The sequence below is a fragment of the Nuphar pumila genome, chromosome 5, assembly GCF_984573655.1.
Source record: "Nuphar pumila chromosome 5, dmNupPumi1.hap1.1, whole genome shotgun sequence".
Lineage (NCBI taxonomy): Eukaryota > Viridiplantae > Streptophyta > Magnoliopsida > Nymphaeales > Nymphaeaceae > Nuphar > Nuphar pumila.
The window spans coordinates 66,027,092-66,045,983 of record NC_143253.1 but is presented as its reverse complement, the minus strand read 5'-3'; positions in this window follow the sequence as shown (position 1 = coordinate 66,045,983).

Sequence of the window (18,892 nt, the reverse complement as noted above, 5' to 3'; positions counted from 1 at the left end):
AATTTTGATCATTATTGAAGAAAATTTGGAAGAATTACAAAGAATAGGAAATTGTTCAAGTATAGAATTTTTTCAAATGTCGATCATTGATGGGATCTGGTAATTCTATTCCATCAGCATTGATGAGCCGATATAAATTGCGAGGTAGTGCCTCTTTGACAACATAAGGACCCTCCCAATTTGGTGACCATTTGCCACCCGGGCGGTGCCTTAGATAAGCTGTTGATCTGAGCACTAGATCATTGACCTGAAATTTTCTCTCAATGACAGATTTTGCATATTGTCGGGCTATCCTCTGGCGATAGGATTGAGCATGCTCTGCTGCTCTGAGCCTTCTTTCATCGAGCAAATCAAGTTGTACCAATCGTTGTTGCTGATACTGATCAAGAGGTAATTGTAGAAGTGATGCAAATTTCAGAGCAGGTTTCTGAACATGTAGAGGCAGTACTACTTCAGTTCCGTAGACAAGTTCTGACGGAGTAGCATTCGTTGGAGTTCGAATGGTGGTTCTGTATGCCCATAATGCATCATGAATCTTTTCATGCCAGTCACGGCCCGTTTCTAAAGTTCGCTTCAGGATTCGAATCAGAATCTTGTTGGTGGCCTCTGCCTGACCATTCCCTTGAGGATAATAAGGAGCGAAAAAATGATGATGAATTTTGAACTTTGAGCAGAATATTCTCATTCTTGAAAGGACTGCCATTATCCGACACAATATCATGCGGTATACCGAAACGGCAAAGGATATTCTTATGGATGAAAGAAACCACGTGTCGACCTTTTACTGTGCGTAGAGTGACTGCTTCTACCCATTTAGTAAAATATTTTGTTGCGGCAAGAAAATATTTATGACCATTGAAGGCTGAAGGAGTGATGGGGCCTACAACATCGAAAGCCCACATGAAAAATGGCCATGGCGAGACGACAGATTGCAAGTATGTCGCTGGCGCATGAATAGAAGGCGCATGCATCTGACATTTAACGCACTTCTTCACAAAACGATAGCAATCTTGTTGCATAGTTCTCCAATAATATCCTGCTCGGATGATTTGTTTGACGAGAGTCTGATAGCCAACATGACCACCGCAAATGCCTTCATGTGCTTCTTGCACAACTTCTTTGGCTTCTTCTTCGTCCAAACATCTGGAATACTCAGAAATGAATCCACGACGATAAAGGACGTCGGCAAGAATAAAATATCGAGCAGACATGCGTTGAATTGCCCGCTGCTCTCTCTTTGATAATTCTGGAGGAAATTCACCAGTTTTAATGAAATTCTTGATATCATGATACCAGGGCTTCTTCTTTTGCTCAGCCTGGTTTATCTGCTCTATTGGGACGAAAGCGGGTTAATCAGGTCTGCCAATTTCAAATGAGCGACAAGATTCTCCACTCCTGAAAGACATGATGGATCCCAGATTAGCTAAACTATCTGCAACTTGATTGAAATTTCTCTTGATATGAAAAAGTTGGAATTCTTCGAATTTGTTGGCAAGAGCTGAGACAATCTTCTGGTAAGGAAGTAATTTCTGATCTTTTACTTGCCATTCGACTAGGACTTGATTGACGACGAGCAAGGAGTCGCCATAAGCATGCACTCTTTTGACATTGAAGTCCTATAGTATTTTCAGACCTTGTATCAAGGCTTCATACTCGGCCATATTATGAGTGCACTGAAAATCCAGTTTAAGAGAAAAGGGAATCATCTCTTTCTCTGGTGTGATTAGTAGAATTCCGATTCCTATGCCTGCCATATTCTTGGAACCGTCGAAGAATAAATTCCAAATTGGGGATTGTTGAATATTGCAGATCCGCTCATCGGGGAAATCATCCTCAGCTTTAACATCCTCTGCTAGAGGAAAATCTGCTAATTGGTTTGCAATTGCTTGGCCTTTGATAGATTGCTGAGAGACATATTCCAAGTCGTATTGCATTAATAGGACTTGCCATTTGGCGATTCGTCCGCTGAGAAATGGTTGTTCAAGAATGTACTTGAGAGGATTTAATTTAGATAGAATCTTGACTTCAGACGCCAATAGATAATGTCTCAATTTCTGACACATCCATACCAGAGCTAAACACGTCTTCTCTATCTGAGAGTATTTCTTCTCGTAATCAATAAAGGTCTTGCTCACATAGTAAATGGCATGTTCTATCAAGCTGCTTCTTCGTATTGCGCCAAGAATCCGCCACAAGCAACTCGATTAACTGAAATGTATAGCAATAGGGGTTTTCCTAATTCTAGCAACTTTAAAACAGGAGGATTGAGAAGATATTTCTTGATGCGTTCGAACGACTGCTGACACTCTGGTCCCCATTCGAACCTCACTCCTTTTCTGAGCAAATGATTAAAAGGCTCACATCTCATGGCCAAATTAGAAATGAATCGCCGAATTGATTGTATGCGTCCTTGAAGGCTACGCAATTCTTTGAGATTAGTCGGGGGCGGCATGCCAATGATAGCTTTGGCCTTAGCGGGATCCATTTCTATCCCCTTCTTGCTGACCAAGAAGCCTAGCAACTTGCCAGATTCGTCTCCAAAAATACATTTTTGTGGATTGAGTCTTAGCTTGTAAAGAATGAGTCGCTTGAAAACTTGATTGAGAGCTTCGATGTGATCTTCCTCTTCTTTGGATTTCACCATAATATCATCGACATATGCATCCATAGTCTTGTGCATCTGATCATGGAAAATAACGGTCATAGCGCGCTGATAAGTGGCTCCCGCATTCTTGAGCCCAAAAGGCATAACTGTATAACAGAAAGTGCCCCATGGCATGGTAAAGGATGTTTTGGATTGGTCAAGAGCGGCCAACTTGATTTGATTATATCCAGAGTATCCGTCCATAAAGGAAAACATAGCATGCCCGGCTGTGCTATCGACTAGGAGATCAATGTTTGGGAGCGGATATTCATTCTTTGGAGTGGCTTTATTGAGATCACGGAAGTCGATATAGATTCGCACTTTACCATTCTTCTTAGGAACTGCTACAATATTCGCCAACCAATCCGGGTAATCAATTGCTCGAATGAATCCTGCTTTAAGCAGATCCTCAAATCATTCCTTGACTTGTTGCTCGATTCGAGGATCCATTTTTCTCAACTTCTGCTTGACTGGTTTCGCCTCAGGATTCAGAACGAGGCGATGTTTCACCAATTTCGGATCTAAACCTGGCATATCCTCATAAGTCCATGCGAATACTTCTTTATGCTGCTTGAGGAAATTAGTGAGCCTTTCTTTCTCTCCTATACTCAAACCACTGCCAATCTTGAGAATTTTAGGATCGTCTTCTGATCCGATATTGATATCCTCAGTCGGATCTTGAACTAAGGATGATGGCTCATGTTGCTTCTGAACCGATGCAAATTCTGGCAGTTCTTGAAGAGCTGAATCGAACTCTGCGGATTCTTCTGACTGCTTTGCAGTCTGACTACATTCTGTTCTTATTCTGACCTGATGAATTATTGTTGATTTCGAATAGGCTTTTGGATTAAAGACGAGCTTCTTGATAGATCGGGAAGACATTCTGAAAATTGGAGGATAAATTGATTTAGGGAAATTGCTCATCATGAAATAAATTGCTTTTATTGAAAATAATGGGAAAGATAAAAGAGCAAAATGATTTCAATTTTGTGAAGATTTAATATTGAGAAGTAAAGAGACAAATGGCACCAAGATAGACAAAGGAAACTGGCAACTTTATTGAAAGATAGAATTAATCAAAATGACAATGATGAGAATGAAATGGGATATCATCCCGACAAAAGAATAGAAAAGGAAAGACAAATGAATTCTTCTAATGCGTTCCCTTAATGAAAACAGTGCCCTTCCGAGATCTTCGGCCATTAAAGCCCAATCTGGCCCTTTTAGGGCAATGTTGAGGAATCACTGGTTCAAGATGACCATCTTCATTTTTGCCTAGGCCTTGAAAAGGCTGATAGCCATGCTTCACTAGTAAATTAAATCCCTTTTTAGCCTTCATAAATTAAGAGAATAGAAGATGACCCTTAAGTGCGCTATAATCAATTCGTCCTCCAATCTTGAAGAACTGTGGGCCTCCCCATCGGGTCGCAGCCACTGTATGCTCGGGTTGCCCTGCCGTCTGTATTATTCTCGAATTCTCTTCAAAGCTGACCTCTTCAATACCCCTAATGCTAGGGATATCAGTAGTGAAAGAGGGCCTGGGAACCATGGGCTGTGCTAGCCTCTGCTCCGGATCTTCGCCTAAGACTGTTGTGATCATACCACCTTTTGACCACTTGATGCACTGATGCAGAGTAGATGGTACTGGGTTTGTGTTGTGGATCCATGGTCTCCCGAGAAGCAGATTATAAGTGGGCGGCACATTGACCACGTGAAAGAGAATTGAATGGACCGAGTAGTCAATGAAGATCTCTAGGAAGATTTTTCCTTTCGCTGTTTGGCCATGATTGTCGAACCCATAAATGGTGATTGGATCTGGAATGTATTCTTCTTCTTTAATGCCCAAAGCTTTGGCGGTCATTTCCGGACATATATTGAGGCTACTGCCTCCATCGATCAGCACATGAGGAACTGTCATCCCTCTGGTTTGAACCACAACATACAAGGCATTGTTGTGAAATACATGAGGTTTAGGGAGATCCTCATCGGAGAAAGTAACTGGAGCATTAGTCATGGCCTGATTGACTATGTGGGCCATGTCTTCCGGAGTTATGCTTGGTTTCACCTTGATTTTCTGCAACAGATTATTTAATACTTGCTGATGTTTAGCGGAAGCTTGGGTTAAGTCCAAAATTGAGACATTGGATAATGCTGTAATAGGCTTTAGAGTGGATGTCCCGCTTTTCTTTGGGGTGGACTTAATGAGATGCTTAGGGAGCCATGGCATACTTCTGGCTACCTCGGGAGATACCCCAGCGAGCTTGTCAGATACTTTCAATTTGCCGAAAACTGAAATAAGGTCCATCTTCTGGGCCTTGGACTGAGCCTGTTGCAATACCAGGACCAATGCTGAGCTTACATATCATTTTCAGAGCATGGCCTGATATGCTCCTGTGGTTGAAACGACTGTTCAGTGATGACTACTGTAGAATGACGAGGAAATGGCTCTTTTAGAATATTTATATTTTCATCTTCCGCACCTTCTACCAGAAGATTTTTATCAATAAGGTCCTGAACAATGTTCTTCAGAACGAAGCAATTCTCAGTGTTGTGCCCCACTGTTCGATGAAACTTGCAGAATTGGTCTTTGAATTTTCCCATAGGAGCGGAAGGATCGACCAGCCTGGGCAATTTGACCATCTCCTTGGTCAACAGGTACTCGAGCACAGTCTCGAGTGATTGATCTAATGGAGTGAACTTCCTCTCATAGCTCCATCCTTCGTGCTTCACTTTCTCTCGGGGTTTTGGTCCCTGCTCCAGCTGAAGCGGCTTGCTGAATTGCGGGATCGACTTTCTTTTCTGGTCATTCTTGTTTGAACCTCCTGCCCCATAACAGAAGTCTCTATTCTGCCCCTTGTGATGATTCCGTTTATTACTGACAGAATTAGTGAAATGAGTCTTCTTTTTCGACTCATTCTGACTGTTGTTCTTGGTGAAAGTGAAACCTTCGTAGAAACCATTCTCCATACTCAATTCGAGCCATTCGGCTCGCTCTGTTAACTCTATAAAGGTTCTGGATGGTGCAGTAGAGATGAGGCCTTTTAGAGGCTGCGAGAAATTGCTTAGAATCAAGGACAAAGCATGCCCTTCTGATATGGGGTATCTCATCTTATTGCAAGCTGACCTCCAGCGGTGGATAAAATCTCGGGCCTTTTCATTTTCTCTCTGTTTCAGGCCACAGAGGTGGCTGAGGGTCGGGAGCGCCTCAGCATTGAACAGAAAGCGCTCAATGAACATATTCACCACCTTATCAAATTCTTTCAGCTCTATGGGGTTGATGTGCTCCGAGTACCATTCAGCTGCCGTTCCCTCCAGACTGCGAGGGAAGCAAAGGAAGAGTGCCCGATTGTCACGCTTGAATCGTGAACATTCAGCAAAAAACATGGCGAGGTGAGCCTTAGGGTCGCTAGAACCATCAAACTTGATAAATTTTTTGGGGAGATTATCCAAACTTGTCGTCCCCATCCAAACCATCATAGAAGTCTTCGCTGGTGAAGACTTTCTTGCCCTTGTCGCGGGCCTGCAGATCTTTGACCATTCTCATCATATCTTTTAATTGTGACTGAGTAGGGTCATCAACAGACCGATTTTTGGATTTGTAAGCCGACCCCTGGCCCTGAGTCGACCTTTTGAATTCATGTTTATTTTCACATTCCTTGTCAGTATCATCTGCCGATTCTGATTCATCATACATTTCCTCGTGACGACTCTGCTTTTTGCTGATCTTCACATTCTTGACGGCATGACCCTTATCCTTCTGTTTGGTCTGAATTTGCTCAGTACTGGCCTCAGCTTGCTCTGCCAGCATCTTGGTCATCATTTTCTTGAACATGACGTACATTTGAGGATCAATGTCATCCTCAACCTATTGTCCCTGATTTTTAGCTGATCGGGGGGAATCCATTTCCTCTTCTGAAGCGATCGAGTATGCCACACCTTCGATTGATGAGGTTTTCTTTCCGGATCTTGTATGAACCATCGGGTATCACAAATGTTCTCTTGGATATTGCTGATGCTCTCTGCAAGGTACAACTGATGGTTAGGGTTCTGAAGGAAGTTTGGTTGGAGGAAAATATTTATTGAGAATTTTGGTAGACAATTGAAATAATATCCCATTACTAGGGATTGAGTCGTCGCTTGGAGTTACGACAATTGCGCTGCTATTCTTTGCAAAATAAGCAACTGGAAATATGCCTTGTTACCTAGGCGAGGTCGTCAAACCAAAGTGAAATGTAAAATAAAGGAATTTTATTGAGGGGAAAAACATGATTTTATCAATAATACACTTGACAGAGGGGAGGGGGACAAACAATTTTCCACCACTCCGGATAATCAGAGGACACTCGAGGACCAGGAAAAATAGTGAGAATAACAAAGGAATCCCAGCCATGTCTGGCAGAATGGTATGCTCCGGACCATTGATCTGATGTGTGGTCGAATTCTGGCAGAACCCCTGCTAGTGGACGAATCTCTATGCGCTTCTACCTCTGAGAGAACTGCCTGACGCACCGCTCTGGATGATAGTATGCGCAGAAGAACGGGCCAAGTAGCTTGAACCGCTTGCCGTTCAAAGTAATCCCATACGATTTCTTCCTCTTGAAGGTTGTCGATCAAGAACCGGTATCGCGCAACTGGAAGAAGCTTCTCTCCATTGTATCTGAATGAACTGGCTCGGGCGGGCACATGCTGGAGGAACCAAGACTGCAAGGCATAGGTGCACCCTTCGACTAGGATCGACTCTCCGAGTGCGAAACGAGTCAACCCTCGGTATAGAAAGGCGAGTGCGGCCATGGCTATCGAGAGGCGGCTGGTCTGTCGACTTCCCCATCTCCTTAGAAGCTGAACTATTCTGATATCCATATAATTCCGTCCGTCTGGAAAGAAAGCTAATCCCACCGTGCACAGAACCATCGCGTGCTGAATTCTCTCTCGAGCTGTCCTAGACAACGAGCTGACTTCCACAAATGTCCCATACTGTCTGTAGATTTCGAGCAGGTCCACATATTCCTTTCCATCCTCCTCTATCAATGGCCAAGACTTGCGTCCTGTCATGCGAGCTAAGGCATCCTTAGGGTCCAGACCCTTAACATTAATCAGAAACTGTTTCTCCAATGGATCTCCAGGCTGACCGGCTGGCTCGGGCAATCCCATAATCTCTGAAAATTCATCTATCAGCACCGTCATCTCGCCCCATGGGAACCAGAAGGTAGAAGTGCTCGGATTCCACCGCTCTGCTAGTGCATGGATCAAATTGCCGTTGACTGTCTGCTTTCCCACCGCGGACGCCAGTTCTAACCCACAATCGTCCAAGTGGACCAGAAACATACGAGAGAAATTCTTGAACCATAAATAGTACCACCGGGGAAAGAAGGATCCGGTGCTGAGGACTCGATGCTTAGGAAGACTTTGTCGCACCTCGTAGGAGATGTGACCCTCAAGGAAGACTGAATCAAGCTGACTGGATGCCATCAGACTGGAAAACATGGAAGATTGGAATAAGACTTGGGAAAATATAGAGATTTTGAAAAAAATGCAGGCAGGATAAAATAAAGTAGGAAATTCGAGATCTAGAAGACAGGAAAGATGGGAAATCACCTGGAGTTTTGAGGAAAATGGAGGAATTTTATGAAAATCGTCCAGGGTTTAATGAAATATAAGGAAGTACTTCATAAAATGAAGTGTTTTGAAAATCGTTCAGGATTTAAAACATGGACAGTACATGGACATGGATTGGAGAATTTTGAAAAATCGTCGAGTATTTTTAGAAAATTGGGAAAATATGGAAAAAAAAAGGAAATGACTATAACATATTCAATCACATTCTGCACATACAACATTCCCTAAAAGCTGACTCTAGATGCATAAATTTTGAAATGGCTGTAGGACCTTAATCCTAACTCTAAAGTTCAGATCAACTGTATCCAATCCAGTTATGCCTATATACTCAAGCCAAGGCTCGATGTACGTGGCATAAAATCAATTTCTCCGGTTCTAGGTTCAAGTTTTCCAACATCCTTGAGCACCTGCCGATATACGTTGGACTATGGTCCTTGGTACGTGGCAGGGGGGTTTTCACCCAAATAAGTGGCCCAGTTGTAAGGCTCTGTCCCGAACTATGGTTCTGGAAGAGAGCCCAGCAACGTGAAGACCGGGACAATATAGGTGGGGTGATTTTTGAAAAACATGAGCACATGCAATCAAACAGAAGGCTCTAAGTCCTAAAGAGATAGAATTTTGAAATATTTGAAGAAGCAAACATTGTTTTCATACAATTCTTAAATTGAGGAGTGTTGTATTAGACCTAAGTCTATGTGAGCATGAATAATTCTCCTCAATATGGTCCTACCAAACCATACCTAGTCTATATGTATTCCATGTCAGCTGGGTTCAAGTCTAGGCTCGTAGGTTCACATGATATCATAAAGCAAAGCTGACATTCCATGGAAATTGATTTTGACAACTTGAACTAAGTAGAGCATTAAATTGATCAGGCGAAGACAGGTCCCATCACGATCGCCAAATCTGTTATCATCGCAAAATTTTACTTTTGCAAATCAAACTCACCTTTGAAAAAAAATTTGAAAATAACTCGCCTCCGTTTTAAAATGCGAGATAATTCCGAAGAATGGGACTCGCCTGTCGGTACGAGGTTCGACCGTTCCTGCCACCTTTAACAGGGGTAGTTGAACCAAGGATCAATCTTATGCTCTACTCTATTCAACTTGTCTAAATCATATTCTAATTTCTAAATGCACATAGAATCAGGCATGTGCTATGAATTTTCAGAAAATGCACATTTGAAAACATGATGTTTGCTTTGAATAACTGAAATATTTAGAATAGATATCACATGGAAAATCGTGAATTGGGATTTGAAATATACTTCTGAGAGAAGTAAAAATCGATTTCTGAAGAAATGTAAGGATTTTGTGAAAATCGATTTTGAGAAATATGAAATAACTTTGAAAAACTTGATTTCTTTGAATTCAAACTTTGAAATTGAAAATATAACTTAGAAAGTCGAATTTGGAACTTGGGAAATACTTGAAATATCATTGGCAAATCCATATTTTGAGAAAATTGATTTTTGAATAAGACTTAGAAAGATTTTGATTTCTCTAACTTCAAACTTTGAAATTGATTGCATAACTTGGAAAATTGAGTTTATGAACTTGAGAAACACTTGAAATATTCTTTGAAATTCAATGCTTTTGGAAAAATCGATTTTGCTATAAGACTTAGGGGATTTTGAGGAATTCAATTTCCTTGACTTGGAATTTGAATTGGAATTGGCAAATGCATGAAATGAATGAATATGAATTTGAGAAATACTTTTTGTATTTTGAGTAATGCAGTGCATTTTGAAGTTAGCCTAAGAGTGTAGGTTGAATGTGGCTAATGTGAAGATCATAAATCTAAGTATCATTCGTATTCTGACTATGGCCACAAATACAAATTCCACCAAGTTTATAAACTTCATAAAAGCTAGTGCATGTGCCATTCGTGTAGACCATGGTGAGTTTGAATATGCATGAATCATCATCCATCACACATTGAAATTATAAAAATAAACTATATGCAATGCAACCTAAGCTAAGCAGGAAATGTAAATTCTTATTCCAAAGTTTAATTACAAATTACATCACTATTGAAATTTAAATACATGAAAAATAAAGTCTTCAATGTACCTGCAAAACTAGAAACTTTGTTACTGATGATATGTTGGCTTTTCTAGATTTATCCAACAATATCAGGAAATTGTTGGATTTTGCTAGATATAAGCCTTTTTGCCATGATTCCCTTAAATCAAAATTGATAAAATATGAAATAAAATTGAATAAATATGAAAGAGAAGATATGAAATTTCGAATTTGGGGTCAAAATGACCAAAATACCCCTAATAACAAGACTATGGCCTTGAAATTAGGGTTTTCAGAAAGATATTTTGATAAAATGCAAGTTTTGAAGTTCAAATGAAAATAAATCAAACTAGATATGATGTGACATGATTAAATATGTGAAAATTAGGGTTAGGGATTTCGAAATTGAGGTCAAATGACCAAATTGCCCCCGATAGCAAGACTATGGCCTTGAAATCAGGGTTTTCTGAAAATATTTTGGTAAAAACTTAGGTTTTATGCACTAAATGAAATCAAATGAGCATCAAATTAAACCTAAAGCATCCTAATATGATTATGAACATGATTAAACCCTAAAAACATATGCTTATGCACGAAAATCCAAGAATATCACAAATTTTGTTATTTTTGCAGTGTTTTGGAATTCTTCGGGTGCCCTGTTTTGCAATTTTATTAATTCAGACTTCAAATGGATTCCAAAATTCATCAAATTCAGTACCTGCACTTGTTATAACCCTAATATAAAATTAGAATTATAAAAATATTTTTTTGACCTTAAATTAATCCAAAAAGTGTATTAAACCCTAAAAATATGCTATTTTTGACCTAGTTCACCAACCAGTCTCAGTCCAAGACACGAACCAGGGGTTAAATCTCTATAAAAATTTATGAAATTTTACAGAGACTAACTAAGAAGAAAAACAGATATTTACCAATTTACAGATTGGAAAAAGCATCTCTGGTTAGGGAGAAACCCTTACGGCAATCTGAGCTAAAATATATCACTTTTAACAGGGATTAAAACAACTGTTTCAGATTGAAAATACAAACATAAATAGCAAACCTAAACAAAAATCTCTGAAATTTTAATAGTAAACAGTAGACAGTAAAATAGCAATACTCACTTTTTAAAGATCATGAATCGGAAATGTGGTTTGGGATTTATGACTAACACAAGTCTAATTAGGGTTTTGGTAAACCATAATGAGTTCTAAATTTAAAAACAGATTCTCTAAATAGGGAAAAATACTAAACAGTGATAAAAAAATCCAAAAATTTCACAGCAGACGTATCTACTCAATATGAATCCATAGCACTTTACAGATCTAAAATCGGATATAAGATGAGAGAAATATCATAACAGCAAGTTACCTTCTTGATTTTAACCACGATTTTAAAGCTTTAACAACCCGATTTGATGTCTGATTTTTTTGACAGGGTTCCCCAGATCCAAAACCTCTAATTTTTCTACAGTAACTCAATAGCTCATGCATGCATCACATATAAAAAAATCAGAAATAAATAATGAGTACTTCAATCCCAAATAACATTATCTTTACTGTTCTAAACCTAAAACACACAGAAATTTAAGAAACTTGGAAAACCATGCATTAACTAATGTAAATCAATAAAATAAATCATAAAACAGTAAATAAAAATTATTTCTATGCTATAGAACGTAAAACAAACATGAATAAACCATGAAAATAAAATAAAACAGGGAATCAATGGCTGGAATTTGATATCACCTTTAAAACATAGATTTAACCCATTAAAAGGGTAAATCATGTATTTTATTGGTTAATAATGTAAAGAATCATATTAAAATTAATTCTAATGGATTAAAATCCTTGTAAATCACCCAAAACAGGGTTAGATCACCTTTTTGGATCGTTCTTGCTGATTCTTGATGGTTCTTGAGGTGAAACCATGGTTGAATCCATGAAATAGGAGGTATTAATTGCTAAAATTGATTTAAAACTATTAAAAACATGAAATAAAAGCTAAAAATTAAACAAAATAATTACCTTGAGGTGGCTGCAATGGAGGAAGGGCTAGAGAGGAGAGAAAAGCTCCAAGAATCCTAAGGAGAGCAAGCTGGAAAAATCGACCCCCCTATGGAGACTATTTATAGAAATTTTTTAGGTTTAAAAATTGGGAATTTTGAATTTTTTGGACTCTAACAAGGGGGGGGGGCGATTTTTGGGTGGAAAGACCTAACTACCCTAGCCTAAATTATCTAAACTAGTGCCTAATTAACCCCTAGACTTTCCTAAAAAATCCCCAAATGTAATGCCACTTGGCATTTTCTACATTTGGCTTTTTAAAACACCTTTAAAAAACACTAGTTTTAAAAACTAACTTTCAAAATGAGTTTTTCAAAATGGTTTTGACTCTCCTAAACCTCTAACACTAACCAAGACATCAACTAACCCTAGTCTAGCCCTGACTGACTCGAATATGGCACCACCCCGAGTGGGCCCTACTTGAGTTTTTCAAAAAGCGATTTTAAAACTTGAAATTGAAGGAGTTTTCAAAAGGATTTTCAAAGACAAACTTCAAAGTTATAATTTTTGAAATGGCATAGGGTCCTAACTAGGTTAGAACTCCTCTGGATATGGTGCCAACTGAGTGGGCCCACATCGAATTTTGAAAAATTTTGAAATAAACACTGAAAATGGCTTTGAAAAAGGGTTAAAATCGACATTTGAAATTCAAGATCTTTGAAAATAGGGTCTCAAGTGAACTGGAACTCCGAGTTAGAGTCCTGATATCTTAGGACTGAGATTTTAAATTTTAGAATTCAAATGTAAAAAATTTTTGAAAGATTTTACCAAGAAATGATGAAATAAGTCAGAAAACACAGTCAGGGTTAGACTCCTAACTCGACCGAACTCTAAAATAGAGTTTTGAACTAACTAGACTTTGTAAAACGACCTAAATTTTGACAATAATCGAAAAAGACTGAAAATGGAAGTAAAATAGACTTCAAAACAAATTTTTGACTGGATTTGGACTCTGGGACAGAGTCCTGATCGGACTGAAACTTTCAAAACTTTGAGAAATTTGATGAATAGAGGAATTCAGAAGCGACACCACCTCAATGGGTCTCATCTGTGAATTGAAATCGATTAAAATTTGAATTTGAAATGAATCCAGATTGTTTCCTTGAGAAAATATTTCGAAATATAAAGTCCTGGGGTTGGAAAATGACAAAGTATTGAATAAAAACCCAGGTTTTAAAATTGATTTTGAAATAAAAGCTTTAAAATTCAAATCTGGATTGAATGTTTTGAAATAGGAGTGCTGGATCTCGAAAATGAAATGCAATGACATGCAATGCGATGAAATGATATGCAGAATACATGCAATGATATGCAATGACACATGAAATGGACAAACACTGGATGAGGGTGAAAATTTGAGGTGTTTACAGATGCCCCTCTTTGCTGCTAAGCCGGTTGAAAGCCGAGCTTAGTGGCAAAGAAAACACACCAAATTTGGATTGTAAAAATGCCTCAGTTAGATGAATCTGACTGGGTATGGAAGAATTAGTTCAAGTGATGATGGTAGATATGAAATGGAGAATAAGGAGAAAATTTTATTTTAAAAAAAGTGTGATTCAGGTTTTGCCCTTAACCTGAATGGGACGGGAAATACCTCGTATGGAACGAAGCTCAGGCTTAACCTTTAACTTGATTGGGAAATGAAATACCTCATCACGTGAGGTTCAGGTTTGTACCCTTGACCTGATTGGGCAATGAAATACCTCATCACGTGAGCCTCAGGTTTGTACCCTTGACCTGATTGGGCAGAAAATGGATGGAATCCTCGAAAGAAGAGACCGTGATGGAACCTTCGGATCTCCGCACAATGAATCTGATAGGGGTTTTGCAAAAGGAAGGAAATTGGGGTCCCTAAAGTTTGAAAAGGGATTGATTTTGGGCGTCTCATTGTTGAGACTAATTAACTTTTGAAATTGCCTTTTGCTGGAATTGGTGGCTTAACCTCAAGCCGAAATTGGACTGTCTATGGTGGGACAGTGGGGACACAGGGAAGTGTGCGAATCTGAGAGCCCATGCGCTCAGATTATACCAAAGAAGGGAAGGAATCTTGAAAACTCCCGTAATCAAGTCCTAAAAGGGATGGTGTCAGGATGCGCCAAAGATGAACCTCAAGCTCTCGCTTTATGCCCGGATAGCTAGAAAATGTTGTCAAAATGTTGAAAATTATTGTTGATTCGAAATAATTGAAAATGATGCACTTTGTTTTGAAAGTATTCCCTCTTTTCTACCTGAAGTATTACCTCCGACTGGGCTTAACTTCGTAGAATCAAGATTCGAATTCAAATTGCTTGCGATTGACTTTCTTTCAAGGAAGCTATCAATTCCCTTGATATGGACGGAAAAGAAAGTATTCTTAATATTGCGAGAGCTATTGGTGAAAGAATATTGATAAAAGAATTTCACAAAATTAAAGAAGATTCTTGATAGATTCGGCAGTCTGATATCCTGGGATTCTTTTCTCATGATGATCTTTCTGCACTCTTTTTTTTTTAGCAGATTGGTGCTCTCTTGGATTTTTCAGGAATTACATCATCCTTCATTTTGGAGAAGTCCTGACTTGTCTCTCGCTTTTTTTTTTTTGGAAGGGTACGTCACAAACTCCTTCATCTCAGAGATGTTCCGATCCTTCTTTTCTCTCAGGGATTATCTTGATAGTTATTGGCTCTTTGGTAGGAAATCTCTTGATGATAGCAGAAATTAAATACCTTTTAGGGTTTGTCGGTAGGCTCATCACACTCGCCTTCATCTCGACGGTGATCTGAACTTTCCCTAGAAGGATCCGTCATCTTGGAGATGATCCAAATCATCTTTGGCCCCGGGGGTCGACTCGCTTAATTCGCCTTCATCTTGACGACAATTGAGAGATCCCTTTTGCAGATATTTAATTGCAGCTTAGGTGATTGGAGAGATATGAAAATTGAGTGGATTTTTTTGTATCACCCAGGATATTTCGACTGCTTTATTCTTCAAGAATGGTCTTTAAAAATGTGTCATTGACTACGATTAATATCAATCACTCATAGCTTTGCAACAACATTGAATTTTCTTTGCTGGCCATATCGCGGATTTATTCTTCATCCTTTTGGTTGGCCAATAAAAAGATTTTGAACTTTGAATCCTTTTCCGTGAAAGCATTGCCCTTTCAGAAGTAATAGTGGAGGTATTCTGAAGTAATAATTTTGTGCAATAAAGATTTTTGAAATCAACAAATATTTAATGACAAATTGGCAAAAATTTTCTTGAAATCTTTTGTGAAAGCGAGTATTTGAAGCACAACGCAACACATCCATGACAGAAATTCTCTTCTCCTTTCCCCAAAGGAGAAGATTCAGAAATTAGAATTGGGAATTACTCCTCTCTTCCCTGAAGAGGAGGTGTTTGCAAAACGAACTTTCGAAGAGAAATTAAGCTTTCGTCAAAACTTCCTAACATTAGGCTTCTCTTATGGAAAGGAGGCCGAAATTGGTGAGGTTGGTAAATTGGTCATGAAGGAACGAGTTCATCACACTCTCCCTAAAAAGAGGGTCCTTCATGATGAAATGGCCTAGTCTGAAATTATGGGGCCACAAGGAAAGCAAGTTTTCGTCGAGTCTCTCCCTATAAAAAGGGTTTCTTGTATGAAATTTGGAATTTTGTTTTGCAAACGGTTCACAAAGAAACGAGTCCCTTCAAACTCTCCCTGAAAAGGGGCTAAGTGAACGAATTGGATAGCATGCGAAAAGAACGAGCTCCCTCGAACTCTCCCTATAAAAAGGGTCTCTCGCAAGAGAAATTTATTGGAATTGGTATTGGATGACCAAAAGGGTCAAATTTGGAATTTGGAATTTTGAATTTTTGAAATTGGAATTTTGATATTTGAAATTAGAAATTGGAATTTGGAAATTGGAAATTTGGAATTTGGAATTTGATATTTGGAAATTGGAAATTAGAAATTCGGAATTTGGAAATTGATATTTGGAAATTGGAAATTGGAAATTAGAAATTTAGAATTTTGGAATTTGGAAATTGATATTTGGAAATTGGAAATTAGAAATTGGGAATTTTGGAATTTGGAAATTGATACTTGGAAATTGGAAATTAGAAATTTGGAATTTTGGAATTTGGAAATTGATATTTGGAAATTGGAAATTAGAAATTGGGAATTTTGGAATTTGGAAATTGGAAATTAGAAATTTGGGAATTGGATGAGTGATCAGCACGAAGACTGAACTCAAGAGGTCGACTGACATGACCATTCAGTGGAACACTAACACGAGTGCTCGATTTTGAAAGGATACCGGTATGCATACCGGTTTAAAAATGTACCACTTTGGATACTGGATTTTGGTTCAGTTCTGGTGATTGTCTTTCAATCTTGAATCGTTAGGAATTGTGATGGGATTGATAGTTGAAATCTCAATACTGACCAAATCGTTATTAATGCGATTGAATGCAAATGAATGCAAATTGATGCACATGAATGCATAAGTGCGTGAAATGAGAGATTTGTTTATCCTGCCTGCATACAGGATACTTGTAGATAAAAACAAAATTTTAAAATGCCCCAGTATAACTGGAAAAAAGAATTTTGATCATTATTGAAGAAAATTTGGAAGAATTACAAAGAATAGGAAATTGTTCAAGTATAGAATTTTTTCAAATGTCGAGCATTGATGGGATCTGGTAATTCTATTCCATCAGCATTGATGAGCCGATATGAATTGCGAGGTAGTGCCTCTTTGACAACATAAGGACCCTCCCAATTTGGTGACCATTTGCCACCCGGGCGGTGCCTGAGATAAGCTGTTGATCTGAGCACTAGTTCATTGACCCGAAATTTTCTCTCAATGACAGATTTTGCATATTGTCGGGCTATCCTCTGGCGATAGGATTGAGCATGCTCTGCTGCTCTGAGCCTTCTTTCATCGAGCAAATCAAGTTGTACCAGTTGTTGTTGCTGATACTGATCAAGAGGTAATTCTAGAAGTGATGCAAATTTCAGAGCAGGTTTCTGAACATGTAGAGGCAGTACTACTTCAGTTCCGTAGACAAGTTCTGACGGAGTAGCATTCGTTTGAGTTCGAATGGTGGTTTTGTATGCCCATAATGCATCATGAATCTTTTCATGCCAGTCACGGCCCGTTTCTAAAGTTCGCTCCAGGATTCGAATCAGAATCTTGTTGGTGGCCTCTGATTGACCATTCCCTTGAGGATAATAAGGAGCGGAAAAATGATGATGAATTTTGAACTTTGAGCAGAATATCCTCATTCTCTCATTCTTGAAATGACTGCCATTATCCGACACAATATCATGCGGTATACCGAAACGGCAATGGATATTCTTATGGATGAAAGAAACCACGTGTCGACCTTCTACTGTGCGTAAAGTGACTGCTTCTACCCATTTAGTAAAATATTCTGTTGCGGCAAGAAAATATTTATGACCATTGGAGGCTGAAGGAGTGATGGGGCCTACAACATCGAAAGCCCACATGAAAAATGGCCATGGCGAGACGACAGATTGCAAGTATGTCGCTGGCGCATGAATGAAAGGCGCATGCATCTGACATTGAACGCACTTCTTCACAAAACGATAACAATCTTGTTGCATAGTTCTCCAATAATATCCTGCTCTGATGATTTGTTTGACGAGAGTCTGATAGCCAACATGACCACCGCAAATGCCTTCATGTGCTTCTTGCACAACTTCTTTGGCTTCTTCTTCGTCCAAACATCTGGAATACTCAGAACTGAATCCACGACGATAAAGGACGTCGGCAAGAATAAAATATCAAGCAGACATGCATTGAATTGCCCGCTGCTCTCTCTTTGATAATTCTGGAGGAAATTCACCAGTTTTAATGAAATTCTTGATATCATGATACCAGGGCTTCTTCTTTTGCTCAGCCTGGTTTATCTGCTCTATTGGGACGAAAGCAGGTTGATTAGGTCTGCCAATTTCAAATGAGCGACAAGATTCTCCACTCCTGAAAGACATGATGGATCCCAGATTAGCTAAACTATCTGCAACTTGATTGAAATCTCTCTTGATATAAAAAAGTTGGAATTCTTCGAATTTGTTGGCAAGAGCTGAGACAATCTTCTGGTAAGGAAGTAATTTCTGATCTTTTACTTGCCATTCGACTAGGACTTGATTGACGACGAGCAAGGAGTCGCCATAAGCATGCACTCTTTTGACATTGAAGTCCTGTAGTATTTTCAGACCTTATATCAAGGCTTCATACTCGGCCATATTATGAGTGCACTGAAAATCCAGTTTAAGAGAAAAGGGAATCATCTTTTTCTCTGGTGTGATTAGTAGAATTCCGATTCCTATGCTTGCCATATTCTTGGAACCGTCGAAGAATAAATTCCAAATTGGGGATTGTTGAATATTGCAGATCCGCTCATCGGGGAAATCATCCTCAGCTTTAACATCCTCTGCTAGAGGAAAATCTGCTAATTGGTCTGCAATTGCTTGGCCTTTGATAGATTGCTGAGAAACATATTCCAAATCGTATTGCATTAATAGGACTTGCCATTTGGCGATTCGTCCGCTGAGA